We start from the raw sequence: 14,777 nt of genomic DNA, 5'->3' as shown, positions 1-14,777 counted from the left end.
ATTACACACAAAAACACGTCAATTACATTCAAGAACACATGTCAGGCATGCGGGTGATATGGACTTTATACATACGTTACACACTGAGTAAGCATACATCCGCACATATTCACATACACTGGCATATATATTATATACGTACATGTCTGTTAATACAGTGCCTGTGAATAAATTGGAGGAGAAGTTGGAATTTTTTGGAAACTAGAAGCTGGAAATATATATATTTAATGTTCCAAGTGTGTGCGTGCGCGTGTTATAAACACAAGACATGTTACGTACATGCACACACACTATATTTACATATATTCCATGGAAATATATACATACACAAACCGCTCCCCAAAATTCCACCTTCTTCTCTGCTCCCCGGATGCAATTTATTCACACACACATATTATACAAGAAGAAAATATCACATTCATAGCCATCCTCTCTCTCCCCTCTCATAACACTCTCCATCGACACAACCCTATATACACATTTACTCCTCAGCAACCCCCCACCCTATTCCAGGAAGCTTCCCCTCCCAGAAATGTGCCTAGTGTTGCGCCCTCAAGTCCTCTGCACTAATATTCTACCCCTATTAAGAAGCTGATCATACTCTTAGTGTTACTAACAGCCCATCACATGCTCCATAGACAGGGCACCCCCACTAAGTGTGTGTTTGTGGCAGGAATCTGGCTGCGGAGGGGGGGGTCTACCAATGTCTGTCTTGTTGGGAGATAGTTCCAGCTCTCTCTGCCTGAGTAAGGGTGATCAAGAGGCTGACACCCTCCCCGCATTCCCTAGAGAGTAAGACTGAAATCCTATACACACTCATCTGGGAGTAAGCCCGACTGAACTCAGTGAGTCTTACTTCTAAGTAGACATGCACAGGTTTGGGCTACAAGTCAGGGTGAAGGCAGCTGGATTTACTTACTGAAACTAGGCCCTTAGGATCTGGACCCCCGGGGCTACTTCGGCTACACTGAAGGCATTGGGCCTGAAAAGTAAGGGCAGCTAGGATTGCAAACCACAGTCGGGTTTATAGTTAAGTCCTAGGCACGTTTACTCAGCAGTTAGCCTCACTAGTCAGTGCATATAGAATTGCAACCTTCAATGCTTGGACAAAAATACATAGGAAATATACAGCGGGTACAGACAGATACAGAGCATACCACATTCATTTTTCTTTCCTTTTTTATATATTATTTTTTTCCAAGATGCACAGTGTGTTTTCATGCGAGTATAAAAAGTAAGACACTTTCAAAACTATTATTATTATTATCTATCATATGTATTACAGAAAAAAAGCTTCTAGTCCACCAATCCATGAAAACATTTGCTCAAATAAAATTTGTACATCCTAGGCTTTGCTCTTACATACCCACTTGTCTGGGAGTAAGTCCCACTGAACACAGCAGAATTTACTTCTGAGTAGGCACACCAAGGATTCATACTGCAGAAGTGTTCGGTATTAGACTACCAAAGCAAACCCATGGCTACTTAGAATTAAGTCCCATAGTTTTCAGGAGAGGATTCTAGGAGTGGTAGCCTGACGCAGTTACTCCTTTGGGTGCGGGGGGTGGGTGGGTTAGCACATATGTACAGCTACAAACATGGCAAGATCTGTCTGAGTCTACAGCCAACACAGGTACACACGTGTGCAAAATTTCGTACAAAGCCTGTGTAAACAATAAGTAAATATAGATGCACTCCAGGTTGGTTACCAGAGACTCAGGCTAGCAGTACAATCCTATGCATACCTCCTCAAAAGTAAGTCCTAATGTATTTAATGGGGCTTACTCCCAGGAAAATGTGGAGAGGATGGCAGCCTAAGGCTGCACAACAATTCCAAACGCTGGCAGCATTTATTTAGAGAAGGGCTATAGGGAGGATGAAATCGAGATTCCCCTTTTCAAAAGAAGGCCCTTCACTTTTCCAAAGGGGTCTGATTTGTTAGCAATTTGGCCCTTTTGCTCCTGCATCCAAAAGGCCACTTATCCAAAGCTGATCATGTTCCCCCTCACCCCAATATATTCCTTTTTTAATTCTGGAGCCGCCGCACCTCTGTTATATAAACCATTTTTGGCCTCCTCTTCCAAAATGGAAGGGGAGTAAAAAAAAAAAAAATCAATTTCTTTTGGAAACTGAATAGGGGAGACAGGCCTGCAGTTTACCTCTGGACTAGGAATTCGGAAATATAGTCCTTTCTATTTAATGTGTGCCATTTGTTTAAAAGTGGCACTAGACGGCTCTGGCCTGGAGGACACTTCTTAAAAGCCCATCTCCAGGCAATTAAATATTGAAGTAATAAAGAAAGGAAATCCGGAAAGGGAGGGTTGACCAGACACCCTGATCCTGAAATACATTGTCTTGAAAGGAAGGGCTATGCATTTCTGTTGGGGCTGGATTGCAAGGGAGCCCTGTGTGAAAGCTCGGCCTAAGGCTCTGTTTGTTGGCAGTCAGGATTCCTTAGAAGTAAACAGCACTGGGATCAATGGGACTTGCATGTCATCGAAACCATGGTTAGCAGCTGGCTCTTAAGAACATTAATTTAGAGTCAAAAAGACACCCGAACCAAACCAAAACAAAACCACTTTTAAAGACTGAATTATTTTGCATGACATCTTGTATTATTATCAAACGGGACTTGCTTACTTAGCCTCTAACCCAATAAATTAAGGTTTTGTGGGATGAGACTATACAGTAATCTTAAACATGCACATTCACAGACTTTTTTTTTTTGCCTTATTTGCCTTTGAAAAGATATATTTCTGGCCCTATTTCAGACGTTTAAAATGGGAGGCATGCACGGGTTTTAAAATGTTCATGCCCGTTCAACAGAGGAAAGAGTCCTGCCACTAAAGGACTGGAGAAAATTTTCACACGGCTCACAGAAAGCAGGAACTGAAATAAATAAAAATAATAATATTGATCACACATATCGATTTCAATTCCTGCTTTGTGTGATCAATAATAATAATAATAATAAATTATTTTCAGTTCCTGCTTTATTATTATCCTGCTTTATTATTATTACAGATTACAGTTCCTGCTTTATTATTTATTATTATTTATTATTACAGATTACAGTTCCTGCTTTATTATTATTACAGATTACACAAAGCGGGAACTGAAATCTAATTATTATTATTATTGATCACACAAAGCAAGAACTGATATATTATATTATTATTATTGGATTTTAAAGAATGCCACTGAGCTGTATTTTCATTTTTATTTTAAGGATAAAAAAACACAAGGGCAATGCAGAATACATATATGAGATTTTCTCCAAATCTCTGGTTTTGATGCAGTTTGCAAGATTTTGCTAATGTTAAAATGGTGATTTTTGACTTTAAAATGTAAGCTGCGAACAAGGAGAGAGATGACATTACTCTCTCTCCTGACAGGGGAAGAGAAGAGAAAGTATTGAGTTTCCAACTGAAAGCTGAAAGACTTACTCCGGAGCAAGCAGGGATAGAATCAAGTTGCAAAGGGCATTTTAAAAGGTTGATTATTAATTTTTTAGGGGGGGGGGGGCAGGGGTTAATATAAATCTGATTTCTTCCCCCCCCCATGGAATATTGAGAAGTCTAGTTGGAAACAAAGGAGAGAAGGTGGTGTAAGTTTATAATAAAATATAATAATTATTATAAAGATTATAATATAAAAGAGGCAGTAAGAGCGGCTGATGGAATGGAGGATTCCGGGCTTGAGAAGCAGGCGGAAGGCTGCCATCCTATCCACAGACTCACCTGGGAGTAAGCCCCATTGAGGCAATTTTCAACCAGTGTGCCACAGCACAGAAGGGTCTGCAGGTGTGCCCTGTGGGAATTTGGGGGGGGGGTCATTTATATCAGCAGGGCCATTGGGGGATGTGAACCCCCCCCAGCATGTCAATTACCAGCAAGCTTTGTCAATTACCCACAAGCTGATGGCACCTGGACAGTTACCTTGTCAAGTGTGCCCTGGCACCATTTCAGTGGGCCCGGAGATGCCCAAACAGTTTGGGAATGCCGCCCTAGTGCCTAGCATGCGCCTTACTTCTGAGTAGACGCGCAGAGGGTTGGGCTCTCGTCCTCCCCCTCCCAAAAGATCCAGCTCACCCCCCAGCCCCTTTTTCTCTTGCCCACCCCACCCCACCCCCAGCATCTTCCCCCCCCCCCCAGGTCTGGACCAGAGCGGTCCAGCATCGCAGCTGCTCTCCCGCCGGCCCCATCATTAAGCAGAAGGCAGCCAGCCAGCCAGCCAGCCACCGAGGAGGGGGAGGCCAGCGGAGAGCCGTGCGGAGAAAATCCGGCTTGACAGAACCAGGCCGAGGCTGCTGCAGGAGAGATGCAGCCAGCCCTGCTGCCTGGGCAGGGGGGACCGCTGGGGGAGGCGAGGGGCGCCGGGGACGGGCTTCTCCCCCAGCAGCCCCGAGCGGGCTGCAGATCGCCCCTTCCCACGGGCCCCACCGAAGACCCCTCCAGCCAGCCATTCACACGTTCAAGGGCACGGCTGGGGGGCTGGCTCCCCTTCCTCCCTCTCTGCCTGACGCTCCCCTTCCTCCCTCTCTGCCTGATCTTCTGCATGTCTACTCAGAAGTAAGCCCCACTAGAGTCAACGGGGCTTGAGTCACACTAGAGTCAGTGTGGCTCGCTTTCATGCACGCACGCACAAACACACAAACACACACACACTTCCCTGCCTCCTCCTCCTCTCTCTACCCATTCTCTCTCTGCATGTCTACTCAGAAGTAAGCCCCATTCTAGTCAACGGGGCTTACTCTCAGGTCAGTGTAGCGCGCGCTCTCTCTCTCTCTCTCTCTCTCTCTCTCTCACACACACACACACACACACTTTCCTTCCTCCTCCCCTCTCTGCCCATTCTCTGGATGTCTACTCAGAATTAAGCCCCACTAGAGTCAACAGGGCTTACTCTCAGGTCAGTGTAGCTGTCTCTCTTTCTCTCTCTCTCACACACACACACACTTCCCTGCCTCCTCCTCCTCTCTCTACCCATTCTCTGCATGTCTACTCAGAAGTAAGCCCCATTCTAGTCAACGGGGCTTACTCTCAGGTCAGTGTAGCTCTCTCTCTCTCTCTCTCACACACACACTTCCCTTCCTCCTCCCCTCTCTGCCCATTCTCTGGATGTCTACTCAGAAGTAAGCCCCACTAGAGTCAACGGGGCTTACTCTCAGGTCAGTGTGGCTCGCTCTCACGCACACACACTCCCCTTTCACTTCCTCCTCTATCCCCCATTCTCTGGATGCCTACTCAGAAGTAAACCCCATTATAGTCAACGGGACTTACACTCAGGTCTCGCTCCCACGCGCACACACTCCCCTTCCTCCTCCTTTCTCCCCATCCTCTGCATGTCTACTCAGAAGTAAGCCCCATGATCATCCATGGGGCTTACTCGCAGGTCAGGGCTTATCAGGACTGCAGCCGCTCTCGCTCCATTCGCGCCCGCGGATAACCGAGACCTTTACCTTCGCCTCCTCCTGCGCTCCGAGCGATCACCGCATCTCCTCCGGGCTCAGAGCCTCGCCTCCAGCCTGGCCTCCTGGGCCATCGCCCTGCCTGTCTTCCCCGGAGCCAAGAGTCCTTCCTTCAGGGCACCATGGCAGAGAAGGAGGGATTGGGGGGGGGGGGAGTGCGATGCCCCCCTCTCCCCCTCCAAGGTCAGATCCCTCGAAGAAACTCCTCCTCGCAGGACCAAGCAGCCAGGAAGCCCCCCTAGGAGACCCCCCCTGCCCCAATTAGGCTGATGGCTTCTAATCAACCTCCCCACCCCCAGAAGCAAAATTCCAAGCGCTCCAAAAGAAACAGCCGGAGAGGAGAAGCGATGGGGGTAGCCCGGGGTGCGCTCCGTCTTAACCCGGGGTGGAGCGGGGGGCAGCGAAGCCAGCCAGCCCTGTCTCCAGTCGAGTGCGCGGAGGAGAAGGCAGCTGGGCGTCTGAGGCTCCGGCTGGCCAACCAGCTTCGACGAGGCAACGAGAGGCTGTCTCTGGGTGTCTCTCTCTCGCCCCCTCCCTTCCTCACTCTCTCCTCTTCCTCCTCCTCTCATTTTTCCAGCCTATTTTTCCAGTAGGCAAAACAAGGCACAAAGACACTCGTCAGAAGCCCCACTTCCTCTCCCCCCTTCATCTTTCCCCCTCCTCTTCCTCATCTCCCCCTCCTCTCTCCCACCCACCCACCCCCCCTTCTGCTTCTATCCATCTTTTTCCAACACAAAAAATTTCTCCAGCTTTGAATTTTTCTTTCTCCTCTCCCCCTCCCTTCAAGAAAGAAGGGGGGGGAGAGACCTCTTGGCTGCCCTAACACAAACCATACACCGAAGGTGGACCCCCCCCCTTCCTCCCTCCTTAGCCCCGGATCGCTACCACGCAACGCAGGAAAACACAGGGCCCAATCCTAGGCACGTCTACTCGGAAGTAAGACCCGTTCCAGTCAATAGGGCTTACCCCTAGGAAAATGGGAGTAGAATTACAGCCCTGGAGGCCCAATCCTAGGCATGTCTACTCGGAAGTAAGACCCGTTCCAGTCAATAGGGCTTACCCCTAGGAAAATGGGAGTAGACTTACAGCCCTGGAGCCCAATCCTAGGCATGTCTACTCGGAAGTAAGACCCGTTCCAGTCAATAGGGCTTACCCCTAGGAAAATGGGAGTAGAATTACAGCCCTGGAGCCCAATCCTAGGCATGTCTACTCAAAAATAAGTCCCATTATAGTCAGTGGGGCTTACTCCTAGGAAAGTGGGAATAGGATTGCTGCCTTAGAGCCCAATCCTAGGCCTGTCTACTCAGAACTAAATCCCATAGCAGTCAATGGGGCTTACTCTTAGAAGTGTGACGAGGGTAAGCAGCCTTAGAGCACAAGCCTAGGCATGTCTACTCAGAAGCAAGTCCCGTTACAGTTAATGGGATTTATCCTAGGAAAGTGGGACTAGGATTACTGCCTTAGAGCCCAATCCTAGGGGTGTCTACTCAGAAGTAAAAGATAAAATAGTCCCATTGTAGTCCACAGGGCTTCCGCCTGGAAAAGTGGGAATAGGATTGCCGCCTTAGAGCCCAATCCTACGCATGTCTACTCAGAAATAAGTCCCATTATAGTCAGTGGGGCTTACTCCAGCAAAATGGGAATCGGATGGCAGCCTCATATGGGCAGGTGGGAACTGTTTGGAAACCGACTCAGGTTACAATTCTATATATACAACTTACCTGGCAACAAGTCCCAGTTGAACAGAATGGGACTTACTTCTGAGTAGGACATGCCTGGCCTTGTATCAGGCACTTTTGTTTCCCCTTCTAGGCAGGGAAGAAAGCAAAAGACCCTCTCCAGTCCTCTTTCTCCAGGAAAATACTTTGCTTTTGCTTCCAAAAACCTTCTCAGTGACATCTAATTTTGTAAAGGAGCCCTCTTCCAGATCTGTCCTCCTCCTCAATGTTGCCACCACACCTTCACAAAAGCCAAAGGAATGCTTGGGGTGGAAATATATACAAAACCTCTGAGAAGCCACTACACTCAAAATAATCAAACCGTCAAGGAGGGCAGAGGATGTGTGGTTTAGTTTAAATATATATATATATGTGTGGGTCGATTCTCTGCCTTTTCTTTTCTTTTCTTTTCACCCCAAAGAAAGAATTATTTTGGAAGGGTAAAGTTGAATAGGTCAAAAAAAAAAAATCTCCCTGGAACCTGAATGGGCTCCAGCTCGATGGGCTGGAGGGATTTCTTTGCTGATCAGGTTTGGGATCACAGATCATTCTTGAGCTCTCTTGGGCTGCGATCCTGCACACACTTACCAGGGAGTAAGCCCACCGGGACTTACTTCCAAAGTAGGCAGGCAAGAGAGTTGTCTGTTGCCACCCTCGTCTAATAATAATAATAATAATAATAATAATAATAATAATAATAATAATAATAAATAAGGCCGGCTTACTAGGAACAGCACATATACTATGGCAATATTTGTAACGCAATAACATAAAAAAAACAAAAAATAGCTGCCTGGCCTATGTCCTTGGGAAGGACTCGATAGGTGGATATATACAAAATCCAGTCAAAAACAACATGACTGAACAAAAATTGGGTGGTGATGATGATGATATTTTTAAGGGTTTTTTTTAGAGGTTACCCTTCTGGAAGTGGCTATTTAGATCCAGTTTAGATGCCATCCTAGACATACTTGGGACACCTCAATGGGACTTACTTCTGAGTAGACATGCCTAGGCTTTTACTGGGACCTTGATTGCCTTCCTTCTCGGCCTTTCAACCTCCCAAAGCCTGTGGCCCCCCCCCCAGTTTTAATTTTCCCTTGGGGGGTATGGGCAAGCCATGATCTACTCTGGATCGATTTTCAAGGAGGGTGGTGGGAACAGAGTCCAGTAAGACTTACCAAATTGCATTGGGCCAGAACATTTTGACTGGCCAGGACTTGGACTTGGCCAGGAGGCACACCGACTTCAAATTCTTTCTGAGTGGTTTTGATGGGGGAGGGGGGGTGTAGAAGGAGCCTGCAGTGTTTCTATGTGACCACTTTCTTGATACACGCAGGGCAAGAAATCCAACATGTGGCAACACACACCAGGGTTTCCATGCACTTCTGAGACCTCCTGATCCATACCAAGAAATTTAAACACACTTTAGTCTTTTACAGCACAAGCCTATGCATGTTTACTCAGAAGTAAACCCACCTGTGTTCAATGGGGCTGACTCCCGAGGAAGCATATCCACATTCCCAGTCTTCCTTCTTAGATGTTTCCAGATTATAGACCACATCTGTGCATGACACTCCTTAGTGCATAAATATATTTTCACACTCCTTGTGATGTCCTGTTGTCCTGCACACCTCATAAATACAACCCATGCACTCTCCCTATGGCACTAGGGGAATTATTTTTCCACAAGAAGGCTATATACCCAACCGAGACAACAAGACTATATACACAACTTAATGTCCTGTGCCTGTAACTGACCAGGAGAAAGCCAGTCTTGAAATAAACTTGTTCCATCTTGAAGAGGTTATAGGTCTCTATATCATTCTTCTGTCATAGAATGAAGCTGCTCTATGCTCTAACCTGGGGATTACTTCTGAGTAGGCATGCGGTGGGCTATGCATGGAAGAAAAGATTGAGGGAGGATCCTTTAATAAATAATAATAATAATACCTGTGCAAACATCTCATAATAATAATTAATAATTTTAGTATTTATAATATCAACATAGGATTAAAACCAGGCATCCCAGATCCTTGGCAAGGACTGTTTCTGGAAAAAACAAACCAGTCAATTACACCTACCTGACTGTGCAAAAATCTCATAATAATAATAATTATTTTAATAATTATTTTAGGGTCTTAAAAATTTTTTTAAGAGGTTACCCTTCTGGAAGTGGCCATTGAGATCCAGATCAAGCTGGATCAACCCAGTGATTTTTTTTTTTTTTTGCTTGCACAAAATCCAGTCCCTCTCCTGGAAACACACGCAGGGTGGCGATCCGGGTAGAGACACAGACCCACAGTATCCCATTTATTCTTTACATGCTGGTCTAAGGCCCGAACAGAGATAACACATAATCTATATTTAGGCTGAATTTGGCCTGCTAATCTGAGAGTCGGGCTGTTTTGGAAAATCACCACTGGTTGAAGTGTGCGCAGTGCGTGGGGAGTGGGGGGTTGGAGGATCTACTTAGTAAATAGTAAAATTTCAGGCATTTGGGAAGGGCCTGAGACTCCAATTTTGGACTTCATGCATTTTGCCACAAGGCTATATACACAACCGAGACTATATACACAACTGAACGGAGAGGGGTTTCATTCCAAGATAGGAACAACAATCTTTTTCTCTCCCTATTTTTCAAAGGTTTAACGTTCACAAATCTACATTTGTAAGTAAGCAACACCCCTTCTTCTTTTCCATCCTTGGGAAACTTGTCCTCTAATCAATGTGAGGAGAATGGTCACTATTTATTTATCATCATCATCATCATCATCTATTTTCACACAGTCTTGTCATTTTTGACTCAATTTTGTATATCTCCATCTATCGAGTCCTTCCCAAGGACCTAGGCCAGGCAACTATTTTTTTGTTTTGTTTTTACGTTGTGTTACAAATATTGCCGTGGTATATGCACCTTCCTAGTAAGGTGGCCCTTTTGTAACTGACTTAGAGCCCGATCCTACGCATGTCTACTCAGAAGTAAGTCCCATTAGAGTCAATGGGGCTTACTCCCAGGAAAGTGTGGATAGGATTAGGCTGGGATTTCGTTTGTGCTCATCCTGATGGGGTTCAAGTGCTTTTCTAGGTGTTTCAGGATAGCACCCAAGGCCCCTAAGACAATTGGTATTACTCCAGCTTTCTTGTGCTACAGTTCTCTCAGTGTCTACTTGCAGTCTTTAGACTTGGTGGTTTTCTCCAGTTCCTTTATCTTCTATTCTACTGTCACCGGGTATTGCAATGTCTATTATGACCATTATTATTATGAATGCAACTCCATTGCTTCTGCAGAACTTTCTCTGGGTACAAACTGTGAGCTCAATTCTTGTCTCCTACTGTGTCCTTCTTGCCTCTTTCATCTCAGAAGGAGCCCTCTAACTTTTGTGGGTCTTTCCAAGTTGGATCAGATAGATAGATAGATAGATAGATAGATAGATAGATAGATAGATAGATAGATAGATAGATAGATAGATAGATAGATGTGTCTAAAAGTTTGCCATTTGAGTGAGGGTAGGATAAAGTGTATGTGTGTGTGGTGGGGAAAAAAAAGTTAGCCTATTGCTCTTGCACACACACACACACACACACACACACACACACACACACACACACAGGCATGATGGGGAAAAATGGAAGCCAGCTTGATGTTCTCACCAGCTGCCCCCCTCCCAACAAACACCCAGGTCAGGACCATTCCAACCCGCACGTGTGAATGTTCAGCACAAACCAGTCAGCTGTGCGAAGGGGGTGGGGGGCTGCATTCACAGATTTGGGGGGGGGGTCACGGCATTGCACACAAAGGATTGGGCCCAGTTCAGTCCAAGTGAACTACCTCTTCCCCCCCCACCCCTAAGCCACTGATTTCACTAGAACTGAAACACTTGCCTGGATCTCACCCCCTTGGTGGGACATCAATGGGACGCCTGCTCAGGATCGGGCCAGGGGATTTTATTTTATGTTATTTAACTGTGCAGAAAATCCCATACCCCCCCCCCCCATTCTGGAAACACATGCAAGCCACAAATGATCCCCCCCCCCCACTTTACAACAGACCCTTTGCAAGCTTGCCAGCCTAATCATCTCACCTCTGGCTTCCCAAGACCCTGATGAGGAGCAGAAGATGTTGCCACTGGATTTTGTGTCCTTGCCCAGGTAGGAGGAGACCCAAAGCAGCTTCGATCTGGTTTTGGGTGGGTGGGGGGAGGAAGAAGAAGAAGGAGAGGGAGATCTCAGGTCCAGACAGGATCTAGACAGGCTCCCAGCGATGGAGCAGCGCTCAGTGGTCCCTCCGACACATTCAATATTCCCCTTTATGACCAGCCATGCTCCAATAAAATCCAAGAGGGTTCGGGGGCCATCGCTCCCATCTCAGCAGCCCCTGCACCTATGAGACACGGAGACGTCAGTGCACACGCAGCTCTGCCCAGGCTTCAGTGCGAGCTCCTTGGGGGCTCTTCTCCAAGCCCCATCAGTCAAGTCTTCCTCTCTCTCTCTCCCCCCCCCCCAACCTTCTTTGCTGGGTGCAATGCAAAAGAATGCTGCCTGGGAAAGGGAGGGGGCGCAGTGGCGGGGGGGCGCTGCGATGGACAAGGGAAGCAAAGGGCTGGGGAGATGCAGGGAGAGATGCCCAGGCACATTGGCCGTCCCGCTAGACAGAAGGAGCAGTGCCGGACCTTCCTTCCTTCTTTCCCCCTTTTCTCTCTCTCCTTCTTTCTTTCACCCCTTCTCTTTCTTATCTCCTCCGTTCTTTTTCTTCACCCCTTCTCTCTCTTTCCCCTATCTCTTTCCTTCTTTTCCCCTCCCTCCTTCCCTCCTTCCCTCCTTTTTCTTCTTCTTTCTTTCTTTCTTTCTTTCTTTCTTTCTTTCTTTCTTTCTTTCTTTCTTCCCACCCTCCCTTCTTTCTTTCTTTCTTTCTTTCTTTCTTTCTTTCTTTCTTTCTTTCTTTCTTCTCTTTCTTTCTTTCCTTTCTTCTTCCCACCCTCCCTTCTTTCTTTCTTTCTTTCTTTCTTTCTTTCTTTCTTCTCTTTCTTTCTTTCTTTCTTTCTTTCTTCCACCCCTCCCTTCTTTCTTTCTTCTTTCTTTCTTTCTTTCTTTCTTTCTTTCTTTCTTTCTTTCTTTCTTTTCTTTCTTTCTTCTTCCACCCCTCCCTTCTTTCTTTCTTTCTTTCTTTCTTTCTTTCCTTTCTTCTTTCTTTCTTTCTTTCTTTCTTTCTTTCTTTCTTTCTTTCTTTCTTTCTTCCTTCCTTCCTTCCTTCCTTCCTTCTTCCATCTTCCCACCCTTCCTTCCTTCCTTCCTTCCTTCTTTACTTTGAAGGGAAAAAAAAATGGCCCACTAAAATCAGCGTCTGTTTCTTTTGTGTGTGGATAGAGGAGGCCAGACCACTCCTGATGGCTTAAAAAAAAAAAAAAACAAAAAACTTTTTTGCAGATTCCATAATATCGGGGATTCTGATTATTTTACTACATAGTCCATTTTTTTTTCCTTTCTCTTGTCTCTCTCTCTCTTTTTTTCCCCCCCTTTCCCCTTAGTAATTTGCTGCCAAGGTCCAGGCTATTTTACTTTATTTTATTGCATTCTCTCTCTCTCTCTTTCTCTTAACACATACAGAGAGAGAGAGAGAGAGAGAGAGAGAGAGAGAGAGAGAGAGAGAGAGAGAGATGGCCTGAAATTGTGCATCCTTTCCAGTGATATAGAGCCATATAGCACTCCTATGATTCCCCTACAGGAATTACAGGGAGGGTAGAAAAAGGGGGGGGGGTATTTGAGGAACAAAAATAGGAAGGAAGCTGCTCAGTCTTTCCCCAGAAGATTGGAAGAGGACACTTCAGAAACTAGCTTGGAGGTAAGAAAGACAGACAGACAGAGTCCCCCTTCTCTCTTCTCCCAGGTTCAACCTTTCAGGGTCTCCCCATTTGTTCCCGGACCTCTTTTGGGGCTCCAGTGCCCAGAGTTTTGGTTCCAGTCCCTGTCAACTGTTGAGGACCTGAATCAAGCCCAGCTGGAATCCTAAACAGTGGGTTTGGGGGACGAGGACACATTTTGGAATTTGGTTTGCTAGGATGGGGGGAAGGGAGATGCTGCGCTTTAATTTCAGATATATGATATTATTTATATAGACTCCATATGTATGCTGGAGCGTATGCATCGAGCGGACTTTTTAACTTCCAGGGACGGTTTGTGACTCTCAAAAACAAAACCAAATAAATAGGAATGTCCTTCCTGAATCTGAACTAAATTATTTACACACATATCCCAGATAGATCCCTTCTGTTTAAGAGAGGGAAGGGGATAATTTATTAACTTTATTTTTTTTTTTCTCTCTCTCTCTTCTTCACCTCAATTTAAACTAAATTCCAGTTTCAGGTAAAATCGACAACTTCCTTTAGTCCACAGAGATTGGACCAGTGCATTAGGGGGAAGACAAATTGAATTTATATTTTTATTTTTTTATTATATACTCCTTGTACTTTTGGGTAAACAGCCAGAACTGGACCAAGCATATATCCAACATGAAATTCCCATGATGCTAAAATAGATAAAGAAATTACTGTACAACAAAACACTGCAACCCTTTTGGTTTTCTCGAAGTAAGCCCCAATTGATTCAATGAAACTTATTCCAAGATCAGTGCATGGAAGATAACGCTACAGGCTTTTTAACATTTCTCTGCAAATAAGCCTCGAGATGCACTCCTTCGTAAACAGAGAACAAATAGTTCTCAAAGCATTTGCTCTGGAGAAGACCCCACTGGCTAAAATAGAAACCATTATTTGGCACGATTGCTAACCCCGTTGTAGGTTCAAATAGATTTATTTTCTAATCCTACACGCTTATCTAGGCGATAGACCTAGTGCAGCTCACTGTTGGGGAAAACATACATAAACTCAGGTTGCAGTCTGGAGGGACTTATTTTCAAGGGCAGGCCCTATGGGACTTACTCCCAAGTAAACATATAGGATTGAACTGCTGTTTTCATTGAAATAAACACCCATGGATGTAATATGTATATTAAACACCCACATACATTTAAAAAAAAAAATATCTAAACACTCTTCCACATCAGCGTCCCAGTTTGTAGAGCGGACAACTTTCCTAAAAGACTTTTCTCCTATTTACTTATTTTTTGACACATGCATGCACGAAACTCCAAACGGAGTGAGGACCCTAGGTAACAAAAATCAAACACAACTCTGGGTCACTGCTTCTGGGAGTTGTAGATGATTGGACAGTATTACTTCATAATTATATTCCCCCCAAAAGAAACAAAAAAATCAGTAAGGTTAGTTACAAAGTGGTTCACAAACAACTTTGTGAACTTTTAATATATAAAAGTATAAACTACCATTATATAAATACCATTATTATTATTATTATTATTATTATTATATAATAATAATAATAATAATAATAATAATAATAATAATAATAATATGGATTCCCTTCCATTCACATTTCAAGAGAAACAATTCTCACTGATGTCAATTCAACTATCTTATAATACCAAGTGGAGAGATAGAGAGATGCATGATGGTTAGAAAATATATCTGAATCAATTTGAAATTCATCTCCAGGTAGGGGTACTTGGATCA

General features: G+C 45.0%; 1 long non-coding RNA gene across 1 annotated transcript in view; it reads right to left on the bottom strand.

Annotated features, from left to right (window-relative positions):
- Positions 1-6,983: 6,983 nt before the first annotated feature.
- Positions 6,984-14,777, bottom strand: part of LOC136634531 (uncharacterized) — a 42,549-nt gene continuing 34,755 nt past the window's right edge. Inside the window, exons 4-5 of the long non-coding RNA XR_010793300.1 lie at positions 11,274-11,572; positions 6,984-8,586 (exon numbers count right to left, since the gene is read on the bottom strand). This is a non-coding gene — a long non-coding RNA (uncharacterized lncRNA). The remainder of the gene's footprint in view (positions 8,587-11,273; positions 11,573-14,777) is intronic.

Source organism: Tiliqua scincoides, chromosome 14 (genome assembly GCF_035046505.1).
Source record: "Tiliqua scincoides isolate rTilSci1 chromosome 14, rTilSci1.hap2, whole genome shotgun sequence".
Taxonomy (NCBI): Eukaryota; Metazoa; Chordata; class Lepidosauria; order Squamata; family Scincidae; genus Tiliqua; species Tiliqua scincoides.
This window is presented reverse-complemented; position numbering and strand designations above follow the sequence as displayed.